Genomic DNA, 21,815 nt, shown 5'->3' on the forward strand with positions numbered 1-21,815 from the left:
CTATGGTGTTCTAAACTAATTGATATTAATAATAATTAACACATGCCATATATGTGTATGTGTATATATATGTATAGAGAGAGAGAGAGAGAGAAGGTAAGTGTAAGAAGAAGATAATACCATTACATGTTCAAGTATTTTAAAAAGTCAATCAAAAAACAAAACAAAAACCAAAAATAAAAATGTCCATTTGAAGTAAAAATAATAAATTCAAATATATACCAGGGCAGCAAGAAGTGAGCATTGTTCAATCTTTTAGATATTTGAGAAGTTAGAAATATTTTAGAAATGAAAGTCAACCCATTATTAAGACCAGAGGTGGTAAGTCATATTTGTACTATTTCAAAAGTAAATATCAGGTAAACTCTGTGTTTGAAATTCTAATTCTTATCAATCTCCCAAGCAGAAATATGTCCAGTTTAGTAGTCGGCCAACAGGATAGGAAGGCATTATTCCTAACCTCAGAAGTATATTGTCAGGCGAACCTGAGTTTAGGAGATTGCATCAATCTCCTAAATGATGCCTGCCTGCTCCAATTCATATTCGACTATCCTATATCATCAGGCTTGGACATGATATTTAAATACCCCACCATCACGCCCAGGATTTGCATGGTTTTGACAAGAGTCTCTGTCTGCAAATAACTGGAAACACAATGTTAATTTGTAATCTTACTAAACTCCAATAAATTATTGGGTTACAAATCACTAAGGTGATCACTCCTTTCCTCTCATTTTAATTTTTCTCTACAGGCTATACAAGAGCAGTTAATTACTAAGTCACTGTTATTTACAATGATATCAAAACCTTTTATGGCATAATAAGTATAGTCTACTCCATTTAGAAAAACATAGTACTTCTAAACACATAAATGTTTTATTTTTCATCATTTTATTATAATTCTAATTAAGTAAATACTACCTAATATTGAGGTAATTGGTTGTATAAAGTACAAGAATGATAGTTCTAAAGTCGTTGGAGTTCACATAAAACCAATCTTCTGAAAAGTGATGAAAGCTGACAAATTACTACCAGAAGAAATAAACTTAATTTGTTCAACAAACCAGGAATGAGGACAAAGGGAAAATCAACAAAATTATAATTTTTGTGCATTATTGCTGTATAGAATTTTTCCAAGCCTATTGCTGGATATGAATTAAACACTTAGTGTCCCATAAAAAATGATATGCTATTATCTTTAGACTCAAAGCCTTTGCATTTCTCCTGGTAGCAACAAAAATACTATAAAAAGCAGAGAACACTCATAAAAGAGATAACTCAATAGGCACTTTGCTGTGTACAAACTAGCTTCATAAAATGGAAAAATATTTCTCTCTCTCTCTCTCTCTCTCTCATCAGGAAAGCATTGTTTCAGAAATTTTGCAGGGAAACTCAAGAAAGAACATTTTTAAGGTACTACTCATTTCCTCAAAATCCCGGTAACAAAAATAAAAATAAAAATCTATTTCAACAAATAAGTACATACACAGCTACTATTACCATACTTTGGAGTTCCATGAAACTTGGAATCTATACTTGAGTGAGGAAATAGCCTGTGGACAAGTTAAGACATTAGTCTTTAAGCAGAAAACACAGACACTAAATTTTAGTGTCATGACCCCAAAAGTCTTAGACCAAAGATATCAACGCAGCCATGTGAGTGTGAAAGAACCAGTATAATAACTAAAGGAACTCAAGTGGACACTAAAAACTGTAGGGTATATGTGACTAAGGGTGTGGCAGGCTAGAAATACTATCCCTAACTCCTTACTTACTCTCCAGGTAATGGGTGGCGTGGGAAGTGAAGCAACATGAGGGAAACACATTAGTCAGTGGATGGCACAGCCATATTGGTATATTGTGTGATGCATGGGTGTTGGGTAAGGTATATGGCAGTGAGAAATAAACTAACTGAAACAACACTCCTATTTCACAAAATGAATCTGAGAATCAAGATCTGAAAGGATCAAACAATTTCCAAATAATTTAAATGTGTCCCAAGAAAAAGCTGAAGATTATTTATGGGAATATGAAAATACACAGCATCCAAGGTAAAATTCACAATATCTAGCTTATAATAAAAAATAAAAAAACTACTAGGCATGCAAAGATGTAGGGAAATATGACCCATAATGAGGAATTAGATCAATCAAAACTGACTCAGATTGAATTTCCAGAGATGACCATTATTATGAGTGAGATGAAGAACAATGGAATTTTGAGATACATTTAGTAGAATAAAGATTAGTGAACCTGAAGACATAGCAATAGAAACTATTCAAAATTAAGAGAGAAGAGAGAATAGACAACAAGAACCAAAAGAAACAGAGAATAATCTGTGGCACAACTTCAGGTGGGCTGATAGATGCACAATTTGAGTCCCTGAAAGAGAGGGTAAGGGTAGAAAAAATATTGGAAGAAAAAAATGGCTGAAATTTTTCTGAATTTGCTGAAAACTATAAACTCACAGATCCAAGAAGTTCAACAAACATGAAGAACAAGAAACATGAAGAAAATTACAACAAAACATATGAGAATTAACTTGTTCAAAACTAATCATAAACAGAGAATCTTAATAGCAGTCAGATTAAAAAGGACGTTACTAGGAGAGACAAAATTCAGGAGAACAGAAGTTTCCCACTGGAAATATTTTGAATGAAAAGACAGTGGAGCAATATCTTTAATAAACTGAATAAAAGAAAAAACAAAAATCTTTCCAACCTAAAATTCTACGTCCGAGGAAAAAAATGAAGTTAAAAAAAATTTTTTTTAGAGATCTAAAGGCTAATGATACATATCAAGAGTAGGATCCCACTGAAAGGAATGTGAAAGAAGTCCTTCAGAGAAGAGAAAAATGACACAATATAGAAACATGGATCTACACAAAAGGATGACTAGAAATGGTAGTTACATAGATGAAGGTATAAGAAATTTTCTTATTATCCAAATCTATTTAAAAAACAACTGTTCAAGCAAGAATAAAAAATAATGAAATATTACATTTATAACATACATAAAACAAAAATATATAATAACAGCATAAATATTTGCAGGGGAGCAATGGAAGTATACTATTTTGAAGTTATTTTATCTTATACTATTTAAGAAATGGTATGATATGACTTGAGAGTAGAGTGAGATAAGTTAAATATGTATGTTATAAATCCTAAAGCAAGTACTAAAACAAACAAGAATGAAGTTATAGCTAATTAACTAAAAAAGAGATAAAAATAGAATGATTAAGAATTCTTAACCAAATAACATATAGGTTAAAGAAGAAAACAGAATAGAAATTAGAAAGTATTTTTAAATAAAGAAAATGGAATTACAACCTATTAAACCTTGTGGGATGCTGATAAAGCAGTACTTAGGGGGAAAGTTATGGCACCAAACACCTGTATTAGAAAGCAGTAAAGGCCATTGTCCTAAACTTCTAGATAATGTAACTACAAAAGGTAGAATAAATTAAACCTGAAGTAAATAAAATAAAGGGAATAATAAAAATTGGTATAAAATCAATAGACTTGAGAACAGAAAAAAGAGAAAAATTGGTGAAACCAAAAGCTTGTGCTATGAGAAAAATCAATAAAATGGATAAACTTCTTTCAGGAAAAATCACACAATTTACAAATATATAAATGAGAGAAATGATATTCCTATAGATTCTACAAATTCTACAACTATTAAAAGAGTAATAAAGGAATATTGTAAACAACTTTATGACAAGTGAGATGAAATAGACAAATTACTTGAAGGATACAGTCTATCAAATTCCAATCAAGAATAGATTACCTAAATAGTCCTGTATATTAAAAAAATTAAATCTGTAGTTACAGATCATTCCTCAACAAGATGCTTTCATTGATGAATTCTCCCACACTGTTTACACAGTAAATACCAATCCTACACAGTCTATCCCAGAAAACTGAAGAGATGGAAATACTTTCAAATTCATTAAATGGGAGCGATATTTCTTTGATACCAGAACCAGGCAAAGGCATTACAAGAATATAAAACTGGACCAATATTCATTATGAATATAGGTTTAAATTCTCAAGAAAACAAAGTAGGCAACATAAAAATGTTCCTATTTCAAGTATAAGTTTTATGAAAATGAAAGAAAAAGCCAGAAAGTATGAGAATATATTTGCAAATCACATATCTGAATAAGGATTTGTATTCAAAATACAAAAAGAACTCTTTCTGCTCATAATTAGAAGACATCCAACCCAAATGTAATTTAAGAGTGCTTTTAAAGATGTTCATCATCATTAGGAAAATAAATATCAAAACCACATTGATGAATCAGTGAATGCCTAGCTCCTCTCCCCGTTTGGCAGGGACAGGTCGGATCACAAGGGTCACCTCTGGACCAAAGGCCCAGCCAGGCTCTTTCCACTCCAGGACAGCTTAGAGAGCAACTCTTTCAGTAGGCTCCAAACTTCTTTGATCACATATCACTAGCATTAAAAAAAAATTTTTTTTGAGCACACAACTTTGAGTACATAAATACTATTCTACGGATACATCAGATACATTATAAAACACGTACACACACACCGTGCACAGATCTTTAATCTCCCCGGGCCTCAGTTGACTGCTCTGCACCATCAGCCTGAGGGTGGGTCTTCACAGAGGAGTGGAGATGCTCTGAGCCCAGACTCAGGCATCACCCTTCCAGACTCTTCTACTGACCAGCCATGTACGCTTGAGATGTGTAGTGTCTGAGCGCGTAACTTTCTCCCTCTCCACTAATGTCATTTAACCCTCCCATCAACGTAGCATTTTTCCCATACGGGATCCTGAGGCTCAGAGAGATGAAATGCTTGTGGAGGGTCACACAGCTAGTTGGGGACTGAGGCCAGGCGGGTACACAGGGCTGACTTCCAAGTCTGAGCTCAGCTTTTCACCGCAGACTGCGTGCTTTTCTTACTTAGAATTCTCTTCACTTGAGAAAGAGGTTCTGTTTCCTTTAATGTTACTTTAATGCTTTTTGGAATCCATTTCCTTTGTTTATTTTACAGCAGTATAATTTGCAATAAAATAGTTTTACATTAAAAAAAACACATTGATATACCATTTCATATCTACTAGAGTCATTGTAATAAAAAGGAAAGAAAATAACAAATATTGACACAAATATAAATAAAAGGGGACCCTCCTATATTGCTGGGAATGGAAAAATGGTACAGCCATTTTGGAAAGCAGTTTGGAATTTTTTAAGTTGAACATATATTTACCATGAAGCCCAGCAATTCCACTCCTAGGTATCTACCCAAGAGAAAGGAAAATATATGTCCCCACAAAGATTTGTATGCATGAATATTCATGAAAACATTATTCATAATAGTTCAAAGTGGAAATAGCACAAATGCCCATAAACTGATAAGTGGATAAATCCAATGTGATACATCTTGGCACTGGAATAATACTGAACAATAAAAAGAGTGAACTGTGGGTATATCCTCCAACATGGATGAACTTAAATACAGTATGCTGTCGCGGGTAGGACAACTTTTTCTGTAAATATTTCAGGCTTGCCAGCCACATACAAGCTCTATAACATATTTTTTTCTTTTCTTTTCTACAACCCTTTACCAATGTAAAAGCTGTTCTTTGCTTACAGGCCTTGGGGTTTAATTGGCCCACAGGCTGTAGTTTGTCATTGCCTATGCTAAGTGAAAGAAGCCAGATACGAAAAACACAAAATTCAAAGGAATATCTATAGTGTGCTGCCTTTTGTGTAAGAAAAATGTTGGGATAAGAAATATACCTGGATATGCTTGTTTGTGTAAAAAAGAAAAATTACAGGAAGATGAATCAGTAACCAGTGAGATCTGTTCTCTGCAGGGAGTCCCTGGGAATGGCTAGAAAAGGGTGAGTGTCAATTCTTTGAGTTTACCTTTTTATAGAGTTCCAGCTTTTAGAATCATGCCAACCTTTCATACACAAAAATAAAATAAAATCGGCAGTGAAGGTGGGAAAAAGGTGGAATAAAAACACAAACAAATAAATCTTACTGCATTGAAAGTGAATAACATAACTATGCTAAGTGAGAAGGAGAACTAGACCAGTTATGTTCTGGAAACAGTCTGTTGGCTGTATACTCTCAGGTTAAAGACAAAGTAAACCATACACAAATATGCAGTTTTTCTGTGAATCAAAATAATTTCTAAAAAGAAGTTTAAAAGATAAATTATTTATAAACCATTTTAAGATTATTTTCAAAGAAACGATTATCTTTTCTATCTTAAACATAAGGAAGTGGAGGTAGATATCATAGCGATGTAGTCAGCAAACTACATTATCTGAACCCCCATACAATTTCTTAGTTTGTGGTACAGGCAGCTCTTAATTTTCTGTGATAGTCTGAGAAAGAAATCATAATAAGTTTAATAAATTACACAAAATCATTTTAATTTATAATTTCTTTTCTTTCTACTAAACAACTTTTCTGTCAGGTATTTTGGAGTCAAACAAGATGGCAGGGTAGTAATACCTTGAAGATTTGGATAAGTCATGCCTGAAAATGCCTGTTCTGCTTATAATTTGAACCCTAAAAAATTTACAATGACTTTAAGATCCTTAGTTTCCCTCTATAAGTTAAGATGAACAATGTTCTTGGTTAGAAGCTGAAAGCATTAACTTAAATAATTAATTTCAAGCACCAAAAATAAAGCACATGATGGGCCTTTGGGAAATGGACATTATTTTTATTGTTTATATTTGAAAGGAAGTGAGCAGTTGCCTCATTTCCTTTTGTAGGTCCTAATATATTTTGGTAAAAAATATGGACAGTGAATGGAAAGACTAAGGAATTCTGTGGAATTAGTTCCAAGGTTCAGAAGAAGAAATGAAGAAACTATTTCTTTGTATAAGTACTCTCTTGGATCTGCCTCAAGGAAAAAGAAAAAGTTTGGGGTGAAAGAAGATCTGGGCAATAATGGAGAGTAGTATGTAAAAGAGAAAGTGTCTTTAAGTGAAAAATCTCCTTTGAAACTTGCAAGGAAAGCAATGTCTTGAGATGAAGTAATGAAAATTTCTTTAAGCCAACACATGATAAATTGCCATAAGAGCTTTTTAGCTACAACACCAGGTTTAATCATGTTGGGAACTAAAAGGATCCCAAATGCATAAAATTTTCCTCTAACCAAAATGAAATTACACCATCAAATGTGAATGCTCTGTACCTGAGAAAGTGCAAACTGGAATATTTATGAGACTCCATTTGTAAATGACACAAAGTTGATTGCTAGAAAAATGGCTAAATATGCAATTTAAAAGAAGAGGCCAAATATACGTTTTACTTTGGGGAGGTTGCAAAAGTTTTGAGGCATCTGTGTGCTTTTTATAGCCCAGGGAATGGTAAATGGCATTTTGGAATGAGAGGAATGTTGGTATAGTCCAGGATCTGTCTGACTCATTTTTTTTCACCTCTGAAATGGTGAGTTTAGAATAGAGGTCTCAGTCTCTCTTTTTCTAAAGGTCTGTTTTATATAAGGATACATAAATAATTCTAAACACTTTATGAAAATAAATCGAATTTATTTTAACGTTTCACATAAATTTACCATAGGAAGTAGATGATGAATGAACTGCTCAACCAATCATCCTCAACACATAGTATGATCACATTAAAATATAGAAAAGTATTCTGGAAAGAGACATTCCTGGGTGGTAACACTTATCTCTATGAAGTAGAATTATTTATTCTTTTTCATATTTTGCTCTTCTGTGTTTTGTCAGATTTATTGGGTAATGAAATATGCAGATTCATCCTTTACTAAAATCTATCATCATTTAACACAAACAATGTTGGTGACAATGATACTTTTAGGGTGTCTTAACAATGACACAAAGCAATGTGTATGGAAAACCTAACATAGTTCAATATTAAGTGTATACAATTGGTAATAATAACAATTGGTTCCTTTTCTTTTACTTTAAGCTGATTCTACTCCTTTGTGAAACATTATCAACCCTCTCAAGGTTGTCATTCAGTCATATACACCATCAGTTTCCATAACTTTACCCTGACAAATAGCCTGGCTGAGCTACAGAATGTACACTCTTGAGGATTCTCTGATCCTATGTCTGTTGCTCTTCCTATAATAGAATCTGATCTTTCTCTGTCCTGACAAAATAAAGTATGCTCTGATGCATTACACCACTTTTAAGAGGTACCAGAGTGACAAGAAAATGACCCTCTAACCCTCTGTTATTGTTTCATAGTATGCAGGAAGTTAAACTAATACCCTAAGCTCAGAAATAAGTTCCACACATAGTAAAAATTAGAAAAAAGAGGAGTCCATTTGTCAGTATGTGTTTAACCATCTTCACCGAAATAATAGCTTAAGGGATTGATGTTTGGTTCTGTAGCTATAGTAATATAAATACTCCAAATCCCTGCAGTGGCTCTCTGATGACTTCTCACACCTCTTCAGAATTACCAGACAATTCTATCCCTGGGACCAAGGATGCTAGAGAAACAGGAAACATGTTCCTCCCATCTCTCATTTCCCTTCCACCTTTGCTACTCTCCAGTGATTTTTACAAGGTTATAATAAGATGATCTAGTGAATAAATTATTTACAGTTTTAAAAATAATTTTTTGTTTCTGAAGTTAACTTTCTATATTCTTAGTGATTTGTTGTATATAGAAAACATTTTTTTTTGCTAGAAGCTTAAAATACTACCTCTATAAAACACTTATTTTTAATAAACACTTCTCAGATCAGTCTGCAATTTATTGAGCTACAGAAAAATGATTGTCTCCATTAACCACACACCTTCAGGAACAAATCACATTACACATTAGCTCTTTACTCATTTACTGGGCATTGTTTGATGCAGACCCCAATAAGCTGTCCAGCAATTTCCATGTTTGCTCTCGGCACACTGCTGACACATTTTCCAATCCCCTTTAATGCCTGGCCATGTGACTAAGATCTATGCAATGGAAAGAGCTGAAGTGATGGGTGTCACTTGAAGGCGCCCCTACACCTCTTATTTAAGTCTTCTGTACAATCCCTCCTAATTCATTTGTCCCCAGAGGCAAAAGGATCCCTTGAGTGGCTGAGAGACCCAAGGGAGGGTTAGAGCCTGAGGAGTGGAAGACCCTCCCTGCATCCTGCCAACCTACATCACTCCACTGAGATGCGGGTGGGAAACTTGTTGAGTAAGCCAATGAGATTTGGAAGTTATTTGTTACAGCAGTTAGCATGTTCTACAAATAACATGCCTTTTGTCAGTTTCAGTGTAAAAGCAAACAGGGGCTGTTACTGCGTTAACTAATGTGCTTACAACACACAGTCCCATAAACTAGAAGTTCATGTGTCAACTTGCACATTTAATGATACCACGGGCAACAGGCCGCTATAATCAAATTTGAGCTCTTACATTTCTGACTCCATTTACATAATATGAACCACATCCGGTAGAGAGGTTATATCTGGAACAGGAGAGGATGATTAGATTTTTTAAAACAAATTGCACATAGAAAGTAGAATCAGGATTGGATTGGTTCACAGAACAGGAACGTTTTTATCCTGCTAGATTTTGTCTTTAGAGATGTGAAGAAATCAGAGGTTCACTCTCTGTGGCCCTTTCACTCCTCCTATTGCAGTGTACTCTTTATTTCCTAATATGCTCATAAGATTTCATACTATAGTATGATTTTCATTTAAAATGCATGCCTGGGGCTTCCCTGGTGGCGCAGTGGTTGGGAGTCCACCTGCCGATGCAGGGGACACAGGTTCGTGCCCCGGTCCGGGAAGATCCCACATGCTGCGGAGCGGCTAGGCCCATAAACCATGGCCGCTGAGCCTGCGCGTCCAGAGCCTGTGCTCCGCAACGGGAGAGGCCACAACAGTGAGAGGCTCGCGTACTGCAAAAAAAAAAAAAATGCATGCCTATTTTAGAAAATACATTAGTTGTGGTAATTTGCACTGCACTCTAAAGAGCAATAAAAAATAAACTATTTTAAATAAATATATAATCTGGAATGTATCTCATTTTAAAAGCTAACAGGTGTTTGCTTGTTTTGTAAATAGGTACTGAGTATTTCATAAGGGCACTCTGTCCCTAACACAATGCATGTTCACACATGTTCACACACATATACACATGGATGATCACTAAATAACAATTCAACCTCTCAGGCTGCTGTTTAACACTGAGGATGTATCTCTCCGGAAATCTTTGCACCACTTTCTCCTATTCTAATAAAAACCACAAACAACAGAGTAAAAGATCCAGAGGTGGCACAGTATCATCTGTGACAGTTGCTTTCTTTTCCTCGGCCTCATTCCTCGGCACAAAAGCCCTCGGCATTACCAATAGAGAAAGGAGGGATTAAGTTTAGCGCGGTAAATCTCCAGGTTGTCTTTTACAACACTGATTTCCAATACTTTACCATTCCCAATATTTATCAGTAAAGACTCGTCTTTTTTTTTTTTTTTTTAATTTATTTTTGGCTGCTTTGGGCCTTCCTTGCTGCGCGTGGGCTTTCTCTAGTTGCGGCGAGCAGGGGCTACTCTTCCTTGCGGTGCGCGGGCTTCTCATTGTGGTGGCTTCTCTTGTTGCAGAGCATGGGCTCTAGGGGCACGGGCTTCAGTAGTTGTGGCTCGCGGACTCTAGAGCGCAGGCTCAGTAGTTGTGGCGCACGGGCTTAGTTGCTCCGCGGCATGTGGGATTTTTCCGGACCAGGGCTCGAACCCGTGTCCCCTGCATTGGCAGGCGGATTTTTAACCACTGCGCCACCAGGGAAGCCCCAAGATTCGTCTTTTGTTATTTGTTGTTTTGAAGATTTTAATCTATCGAAATGTATTTACCCATAGCTGCAGGAGGGAGCAGTGGGCATGCTGGGAGGAGGACAGGGGTGTGTGGGAGCATGGACCTGGCCCAGTCAGGCTCCAGCTTGGAGCTGCAGTGCCGGAAACATGTCTGACAGTTTTACAGCCCCAAGGTTTTATAGTTCTGCTGAGTACTTAGGCTATAGGAAACCCACAAGAGAAGGTCTCTACCACCCTAAACGTTAAAAAGCGTTTTTCAGATTCCATCAGAGCTAAGTTAGCAAGGTAAACTTAGGTGAACTTAGTGATAAGTCCCCCTGAAGAGAGACAGGTCACATACAATTGTTTCACCTTTGGCAGAGCATTGGTGGTAGAGCTGGCAGCCATAAAAACCTGGTTTGAAAAAATCAAATGAAATTTTAATGAATTCTTAAAGGACAAGTGCAGGTGAGCATGAAATTTATGATCCCTGGGAACCTCTGGCTGTGGGAGTGGGAGTCCTGCCTCCACCTGCCTCTCTTTCCCATGTGCCTCCACTGGGCTTTCATCAGAAACATTAGGGGGTATGTAAAACATCTGAGAGACAAAAATCAGTAATAATATAAAAGATTTGGACACTAGCCTCAAACCCCTGGATTTGATTAAGATTTTTAGAGAATTCCACACAACCATAGCAGAATATACATTACTTTCAAGTGCACACAGAGTATTCACCATTATTGAACATACTGTGGGCCAAAAACCAATTCTCAATAAAATTAAAATGGTTAATGTATCACAGAAGGTGCTATTTGACCAAAAGAGCATAAAAGTATAAACTAAGAACACAAATATCTCTAAGGCCCCACATATAATATTAAGAAAGACATTTTTTAAAGCCATGATTCAAGAAAAAAATTCACACAGAAAATTAGAAAATAATTCACACTGGGTGACAATGAAAGCACAGTATATTAAAATATGTGAAGTGATGCTGAAGTAGTGCTTAGATGCCTAAAACTTTAAATGCCTGTATCAGAAGAGAAAGAAATTCTCAATCAATGGTGTAAGCTTAAACTTCCAGAAGTTAATAATAAAAAGCAACTTAAATCCAAAGTGATGGTATGTTAGCTAGAATGCTAAAGTGACCCCCAATGACTTGTGCCATTGTATAATACACTTCCCTTGAGAGCAACTTGCTTCTAACTAATAGAATATGGCAAAGGTGATGAGATAGCATGCCAGGTATTATGCTGTCATATGGCAAAGGTGAAAATTTTTGTGGATATAATTAAGTTCCCTAAGTACTTAGCTTTAATTCGATCAAAGGAAGATTATCCTGGTGGGCTTGACTGAATCAGGAAAACCCCTGAAGAGAGAGTCTAGAATTCAGAGGCTATCTCACCTGTTCATCTTGAAAAACCAAGCAGCCATGTTGTGAACTGGCTAAGGGGAGGGGTGGCTTCTAGTTGCTAAGGAACTCAGTCCTGCCATCAAAAGGAACTGAATTCTTCCAACAACTTGAATAAAGTTGGAAAAGCATGCTGAACTTCAGTTAAGAGGAGGAGCCTGGCTGATACTATGATTGTAGTGTTGTAATACACTGAACAAAGGACTCAGCTGGGCTTTAATCCTAAACCCAGCAATGTATGTATTGCCCTGCTTTACTATATCCTTGGGGACACTTACAATTGCCTGAACATGCATACATTGCTGCTGGAAATGAAAAATGGTGCAGTCATGCAAAACCGCTCTAGAGTTTCTTGAAGTGCTAAACATTAATTTACCATATACCTTAAGCCAACAATTCCACCCAAGAGAAATGAAAGACACAGCTTCACACAAAGACTTACATGTAACACTTAATAGTGTTGACTCACAGCAACACTATTCATAATAATCAGGAAGTGGAAACAATCCAAATGTCCATAAGCTAGTGAATGGATAAACAAAATTTGGTATATTTCTAAAGTGGAATACAATTCGGCAGTGAAAGGAATGAGCTATTGATACAAACAGCAACATGGATGAGACTCAAGATAATAACTCTAAAAGAAAGAAGTCAGACAAAAATAAAGTGCATACAATTTTATTCCATTTATATAAATTATAGAAAACGAATCTATAGTGGCAGAAAGTGGATCACTTGGTGTCTGCAGATGAGGTGGTAGGGAGGTTTTTTTTTAATTAGTTGTGAAGCTGTTTTCACAGGTGTATACATATATCAAAATATACCAAATTGAATACTTTAGGTATATGCAATTTAATCTTTATCAATTATACCCCAATGCAACTGTAAAAGTGTGAATTAATTTCAAAAACTTACTCAATAGATGGCTAGTCATATGTGAATAAGCAAATAATAAAGTGTTGAAGGATGAAAAAAAATCCTGAACCATAGAAACAGTGACATAATAAACATACATTGTTTTATGCTGCTAAATTAATTACAGAGAAGGTATAAAAATAGTAGAGAAAATAAATGACACCAAAAGGTAGTTGGAAAGTATGAATAAATTTGATAAACTTCTGCTGAGGTTAATTAGTAACAAAAGGAGAAGAGATACAAATTAAAAATAGCTGACGTACATGGGACTGCAATGTTGATCCTGTACTAAATGGAAAATAAATATACATTAAGAATTTTATGCCCATAAATTTGATATCTTAGAGAAAGATAAATTTGTGAGTTAAAATCTACCAAATTTCAGTCATGAAGAAATAAACTGAATAGTTTTCTATCTTCTAAATATATTGAATTTATAGTTTAATTTCTTCCACAAAGAAAACTTCAGGTTCAAATGGTTTGAACCTGAAATCAACAAAATACCTAAAGAAAAATAGGAGAAATCAACAAAATACCTAAAGAAAAATAATGGCAATTCTACAACAATCATCTGGAAAACTGAGGAGGAGAAAACGTTTCCCATCTCATTTTACAGAATTACCCTGATACCAGAACATGACAAAGCTATAAAAAAAATAGAAAACTGCAGGCAAATTTTCTTCAAGGAACTAAATGCAAATATTCTTAAGAGAATATTAATGAAGTAAATCCATGTATACGTATATGTGTGTATATGTGTGTGTACATGTGTATATGTACACATATCACATGATGAGCAAGATTACACCATGATTAGCATTGTATTATGAGCAAGAGTTTGTTAGAGATATGGTTTGATATGTGAAAATTAATGCAATTCACTTTATGAACAGACTAAGAAGGAAAAACTGTATGATCTTCTCAATGGGTACAGAAAAAGCATTTGAAAAAATTCATTAGTTATAAAAGGAAAAAAAAGAATTTAAAAAAATTTAAAAACTAGGAACAGAAGGGAATTTCTTTAACTCAGTAGGAAGCCATCTTTTTAAACCAATAGAGCTAGCATCATACTAAACCATGAAGGAATGAAGCTGTCTAACTAAGATAAGAAAGAGAAAGAATACTCACTCTTACCAATTTTATTCTACCTGCTACTGGAGGTCCTAGTCAGGGAAACAAAAGGAAAAAAAATAAAAATAAATAAAAGCTATAAAAATTGGAAAGGAAATAGTAAAGATCTGTTTGCAAACATGATAGCCTACAGAAAAGCCAAAGTCATCTATAAAAATGCTGCTGGAACTTTTTAAGGAAATTTGTAAGCTACTAGGGCAACATACAAAAATCAGATATATTTCTATATACTAACAACAAACCATAGCACATTTTAATTATAAAACAATCAATTTACAATAACATTAACAAATTGGAAATACTTAGGAATAAATTTAACAAAATAAAAAGCCCAGTGACAACTAAAAAAAAACATTGCTTAGAGAAATTATACAAATGGAGAGCTATATACCATATTCATGGATTGTAAGATTCAATACTTTGAAAACATCATATCCCCCCAAATAGACCTATAGGTGCCATATAATCCCAACTAAAATTTCAGCATGTTTTATAAAATATAACAAGATGATTCTAAAATTTTTATGGAAATGTAAAGGATCTAGAAGTGCCAAAACACTTCTGGAAAGAAAGAAGAAATGAACCACCTGATTTCAAGATTTAATATAAAATTACTGTATTCAAAACAGTGAAGTATTGAAGTAGCAATAGACATAGATAAATAGAATAGAGTCTAGAAATAGAACTACACATATATATTCAATTTGTTTTAATGTGTAAAGTTAATTCAGTGGGAAAGGGTAGTAGTTTCATCAAGTGGTGCTGGAAAGGTTGTATATCCACATCCCCTAAAAGAAAATGAACAGGATCCCTTACCTCGGACCTTCTACAATAATTAACTCAAAATGGATCATAGTCCTAAAGGTAAAAGGCAGAACTATAAAACTTGAGAATAACGTATAAGAGAAATTCTTAGGAAATGTGATAGGCAGAACCTAAAATGATTCCACAAGATATCCACCCCCTGGTATACTTAGCCCTTTTCCCGAGTATTTATCAAACACTAATCTAGGGGGGACTGGGCTCTTCCTGGAGAAATATCTTTTAAGCAGGGGAGAGATTTGATGTGAGGAAGATTCTCTAATGCTGACTTTGGAAATATAGGGGGGCAGAGGCAAGGAATTTGGGCAGCCTCTAGGAACTGAGAGTGGTCCCCAGCTGACAGCTAGCAAGGAGATAGGGTACTCAGTCCTACAACCATAAGAAATTAAACTCTGCTATAAACATGAGCTTAAAAGAGAACCACCGACTACAGATGAGAACATAGCCTTGCTAGCACCTTGATTTTGACCTTGTGAGGTTCTGAGCTGAGAAGTAGGACACAATGTTTCTGTACTTCTAACTTACCTAACTAATAAATGGCTGTTGATTTAAAATGCTAAGTTTGTGGTAATTTGTTATGAAACAATAGAAAACTAATATGACTTTTGGCTAAACAAGTATTTCTTAGAACACAAAATGCATAAATACCCCCAGAATGCTGTTGCAGTTCATCAAAATCAAATACTTCTGCCCCTTCAAAGATGCTTATGAGGGCTTCCCTGGTGGCACAGTGGTTGAGAGTCCGCCTGCCGATGCAGGGGACACGGGTTCGTGCCCCGGTCCCGGAAGATCCCACATGCCACGGAGCGGCTGGGCCCGTGAGCCATGGCCGCTGAGCCTGCGCGTCCAGAGCCTGTGCTCCGCAACGGGAGAGGCCACAGCAGTGAGAGGCCCGCATACTGCAAAAAAAAAAAAAAAATAATAATAATAATAAAAGATGCTTATGAGAAGCAGAAGGCAAACCACAGCCTGGAATATAATACTGGCAAATGTATATCTAATAAATAATTGTTATATTAATAAACTTTTAAAATCCGATGTTGATATACAACCCATTAAAAATGAACAGAGGTTTTGAAAGAATATTTTACCAAAGAGGACATGACAATAACCAATAAGCACATGAAAAAGTGCTCAATATCTTTAATTATCTGATAAATACAAATTAAAACCACCATTAGATACACATCCAGTAGGGTGGCTAAACTCTTTTTATAAAAAGAGTACAATTTAAAAATACTCAATACTATTATTAAATTTTACTTAAGTATCAAATGTTCCTCCAAGACATATGAGACTGAAAAACAATTAGTTTGTGTGGCTATTTCTTTCTTTCTGAAAAACCCACATTCTTTTCTAAGATGCCCAGAGTCCTGTGTTGGGGTGCTTCTGTTCTGAAGGTCAGTAACGGATCTCGGCTTCTAGTTGTGTGTGGTCTCTGTTCCATACCATACAAGCCAAATTTGAAAGTCAGAACTTCCTTGATTATCAAAATAAATATGTACAGACATTCAAACACATATATATCCACACAAACATGCTCACAGAAAACACTTGCGAGTGTCATAGATGATTGGTAGATTGGACATGATTAGTTTTTGGGGTCCTGAGTTTCTGACTAGGCCAAATATTGTCTTATCCTTATTCCCCTCTTTAGTATGCTAAGTCTTTGAGGGCCTGGTAGAGGAATTAATTAAATTTGCTATAAGGTTTGTCTGAATAGTGAGGAGTGTATCAGGGAGGGTTTCCAAAGAAGTGATTTGAGGAAGATCCTTTTTAGTAGGATTTAAAAGTTAAAAGAATGAATTTAAAGACATTCTTGCAATGGAAGAGAGCACTGTAAAAAGGCTTTTGAAATGCAAACTTGCCTGGCATGTGCATGTAGGTGGAATACTGAATTGTCTGGGATGAGTGGGTGTATTAATGGTAGATGAGGAGGCTGGGAAATCTGAAGCAGATTGTGAAGGGTCCAGATCTGTAAGTAAATCAAGAATGTTGAATTTTATCTTGAACACAATGGGGGACTATTAAAGGTATTATAAGTTAGTGGGTAATTTTGCCACTTCAGTATTGTAAAGTAAAATCATTTCGTAATGCTAGTACTGAATTGTGGTCTCATGTGACATAGTCATTGCCCTGTAAATATCCGTTTGTGGTCTCTTGGGCCACAAAAGTACTTTTCTAATCTAAGGATATATGTTCCTCTCCATCTTCACCTATAATTTAAGTGCGTTTGCATTTTAATGTGTGCTGAAAACATACAGAGGATTTCAGTAATGAAATGATTCTACAGAAGACAAATAGAAGTAGTGTATAAATCTGTGAGGAGTGTACAGCTTAATAGTTTTAGGTGTACTCATGCTGTTGTGAAACAGATCCCCAGAACTTTTTCATTTTGTAAAACGGAAACTATAGCTGTTAAATAACAACTTCCCTTTTCCTCCTTCCACCCAGCCCCAGCTAACCACATTCTACTTTCTGGTTCTATGAATTTGACTAGTTAAGTAACTCTTATAAGTGGAATCATACCATAAATATCTTTTTGTACTGACTTATTTCTCTAAATAATTTTTAAACATCTAATTTTTAGTAATGTTAGGAAACCCAATTTGATTTGATTTGATTAAGAGTGGGTGACCCCTGATTATAAGAAATATTTACCCTCTATATTTGGAAGTGATGTATTTTTTTAGAAAAGTTTTGTTATAGCAGATAAAGTCCTATTTTAAAATAAAGATAAAACGTTTCAGTAACATTTTTTTTCAATTATACATTTAATAGCTGTGTAATTAAATCAACAAATATTTGTTGACTTCCTGCTTTATACTCTGGAAATAAAGCAGTGAACTGTAGAAAGAAATCTTTGATTTCATTGAGTTTATGTTACAGAGGAGTGAGGTAATAATTAGGGTAGATAGTTGATGGATACAAGATAATCAGGTAATAATAAGTGATATGAAGTACTATGAATACAGGGAATAAAGCTGTATACATAACAAACAAAAGTTCAGGACCACATGGCTTCGCAGGTGAATTCTATGAAACATTTAGAGAAGAGCTAACACCTATTCTTCTCAAAGTGTTCCAAAATATACCAGAGGGAGGAACACTCCTAAACTCATTCTATGAGACCACCATCACCCTGATACCAAAACCAGACAAAGACGTCACAAAGAAAGAAAACTACAGGTCAATATCACTGATGAACATAGATGCAAAAATCCTCAACAAAATACTAGCAAACAGACTCCAACAGCACATTAAAAGGATCATACACTGTGATTAAGTGGGGTTTATCCCAGGAATGCAAGGATTCCTCAATATATGAAAATCAATCAATGTGATACACCATGTTAACAAACTGAAGGAGAAAAACCATATGATCATCTCAATAGATGCAGAAAAAGCTTTTGACAAAATTCAATACCCATTTATGATAAAAATCCTCCAGAAAGTAGGCATAGGGGGAACTTACCTCAACATAATAAGGGCCATATATGACAAACCCATAGCCAACATCATTCTCAATGGTGAAAAACTGAAACCATTTCCTCTAAGATCAGGAACAAGACAAGGATGTCCACTCTCACCACTATTATTCAACATAGTTGTGGAAGGATTAGCCACAGTAATCAGAGAAGAAAAAGAAATCCAAATTGGAAAAGAAGAAGTAAAACTGCCACTGTTTGCAGATATGATACTATACATAGAGAATCCTAAAGATGCTACCAGAAAACTGCTAGAGCTAATCAATGAATTTCATAAAGTAGCAAGATACAAAAGTAATGAGCAGAAATGTCTTGCATTCCTATACACTAATGACAAAATTCTGAAAGAGGAAATTAAGGAAACACTCCCATTTACCATTTCAACAAAAAGAGTAAAATACCTAGGAAGAAATCTACCTAAGGGGACAAAAGACCTGTATGCAGAAAACTATAAGACACTGATGAAAGAAATTAAAGATGATACATACAGATGGAGAGATATACCATATTCTTGCATTGGAAGATAAACATTATGAAAATGACTCTACTACCCAAAGCAATCTACAGATTCAATGCAATCCCTATCAAACTACCAAGGGCATTTTTCACAGAACTAGAACAAAAAATTTCACAATTTGTATGGAAACACAAAAGACCCCGAATAGTGAAAGCAATCCTGAGAAAGAAAAACAGAATCAGGCTCCTGGACTTCAGACTATACTACAAAGCTACAGTAATTAAGACAGTATGGTACTGGCAAAAAAACAGAAATATAAATCAGTGGAACAGGATAGTAAGCCCAGAGATAAACCTACGCACATATGGTTACCTTATCTTTGATAAAGGAGGCAAGAAAATGCGAGGGAGAAAAGACAGCCTCTTCAATAATTGGTGCTGGGAAAACTGGACAGCTACCTGTAAAAGAATGAAATTAGAACACTTCCTAACACCATGCACAAAAATAAACTCAAAATGGATTAAAGACCAAATGTAAGGCCAGACACTATAAAACTCTTAGAGGAAAACATAGACAGAATTTTCTATGATATAAATTACAACAAGATCCTATTTGACCCACCTCCTAGAGAAATGGAAATAAAAACAAAAATAAAGAAATGGGACCTAATGAAACTTAAAAGCTTTTGCACAGTAAAGGAAACCATAAACAAGACGAAAAGACAACCTTTAGAATGGGAGTAAATATTTACAAATGAAGCAGCTGACAAAGGACAGCTTTGACAATTTCCAAAATATACAAGCAGCTCATGCAGCTCAATATCAAAAAAACAAACAACCCAATCCAAAAATGGTCAGAAGACTTAAACAGACATTTCTCCAAAGAAGATATACAGATTGCCAACAAACAGATGAAAGGATGCTCAACATCACTAATCATTAGAGAAATGCAAATCAAAACTACAATGAGGGGCTTCCCTGGTGGCGCATGGTTGAGAGTCCGCCTGCCGATGCAGGGGACACAGGTTCGTGCTCCGGTCCGGGAAGATCGCACATGCTGCAGAGCAGCTGGGCCCGTGAGCCATGGCCGCTGAGCCTGCGCATCTGGAGCCTGTGCTCCACAACGGGAGAGGCCACAACAGTGAGAGGACCGTGTACCGCAAAAAAAAAAAAAAAAAACTACAATGAGGTATCACCTCACAACAGTCAGAATGGCCATCATCAAAAAATCTACCAACAATAAATGCTGGAGAGGCTGTGGAGAAAAGGGAACCCTCTTGCACTATTGTTGGGAATGTAAATTGATACAGCCACTATGGGGAACAGTACAGAGGTTCCTTAAAATACTAAAAATAGAATTACCATATGACCCAGCAATAACACTACTGGGCTAATAATACCCTGAGAAAGCCATAATTCAGAAAGAGACATGTACCACAATGTTCACTGCAGCACTATTTACAATTGCCAGGACATGGAAGCAACCTAAGTGTCCATAAACAGATGAATGGATAAAGAAGATGTGGCACAAATATACAATGGAATACTACTCAGCCATATAAAGAAATGAAGTTGAACTATCTGTAGTGAGGTGGGTGGATCTAGAGTCTGTTATACAGAGTGAAGTAAGTCAAAAAGAGAAAAACAAATACCATATGCTAACACATATATATGGAATCTAAAGAGAAAAAAAATGGTTCTGATGAACTTAGGGGCAGGACAGGAATAAAGACGCAGCTGTAGAGAATGGACTTGAGGACACGGGGTGAGCGAAGGATAAGCTGGGATGAAGTGACAGACTAGCACTGACATATATACACTGCCAAGTGTAAAATAGATAGCTAGTGGGAAGCAGCCGCATAGCACAGGGAGATCAGCTCGGTGCTCTGTGACCACCTAGAGGGGTGGGATAGGGAGAGTGGGAGGGAGGCACAAGAGGGAGGGGATATGGGGATATATGTATATGTATAGCTGATTCACTTTGTTATACAGCAGAAACTAACACAACATTATAAAGCAATTATACTCCAGTAAAGATGTTAAAAAAAAAAAACACTTTGCTGTACACCTGAAACTAGCACAACATTGTAAATCAACTATAATAAAAAAATTTTTTAAAAATAAAACAGTAAAAAGGGCTTTTTGTATGTTTTATCAAACAGATTAGAGCTATGTGTACTGTATGATAAAGGATGAAGAAAATATTCACTACCTACCTTTTTAAGAGAGGACAAGGATGATGATTATTAAAGGAATTTCCAAAACCACTATGCAACAATTATCTTGTAATGATCTCTCTCAATCTACCCACCCCCCACCTCCCCCCTCAGCTTGCTCCTGGTGGATTTGATTATGGCTGGTTCTGTGGAAGACTTTCTTATCACTTAAACGTTCTGTTTAACCCTGGACTATTCCCACATGTTGCCAATCAGCAGAAAGAGTAAGGGAGTTACACAGAGGGATAGGATGGGTATTAAAAACAACACCTCAGAAGATCTTTCTGCACTTTGTCCAAATCGATACATGTAACTATTTTTGTATAAACTAAGGCAGTTACCTGATGTATAGTGGAAAGGGTCAGCAGAAAAGGCTCCCACTTCTCTCCTTGAAATTATAACATGCTACCTGAAAAGGAGACATCTAAGGCTGAATGTCACTTGCAGCTTACTTTTAAATTATGCCATGGGCATAATAAAATGACCTTGTGTTCATCAGCAAACTCATGTCTGTACTTCCTGGCAGCTTAATATGCTAAGGTTGCTACTATTACATTATTGTTTCTACTTCTGCAAAACTGTAGATATCCCTTTCTAGGTCTCC

The sequence above is a fragment of the Monodon monoceros genome, unplaced genomic scaffold (genome assembly GCF_005190385.1).
Source record: "Monodon monoceros isolate NGI ecotype Baffin Bay Population unplaced genomic scaffold, NGI_Narwhal_1 Super_Scaffold_1, whole genome shotgun sequence".
Classification (NCBI taxonomy): domain Eukaryota; kingdom Metazoa; phylum Chordata; class Mammalia; order Artiodactyla; family Monodontidae; genus Monodon; species Monodon monoceros.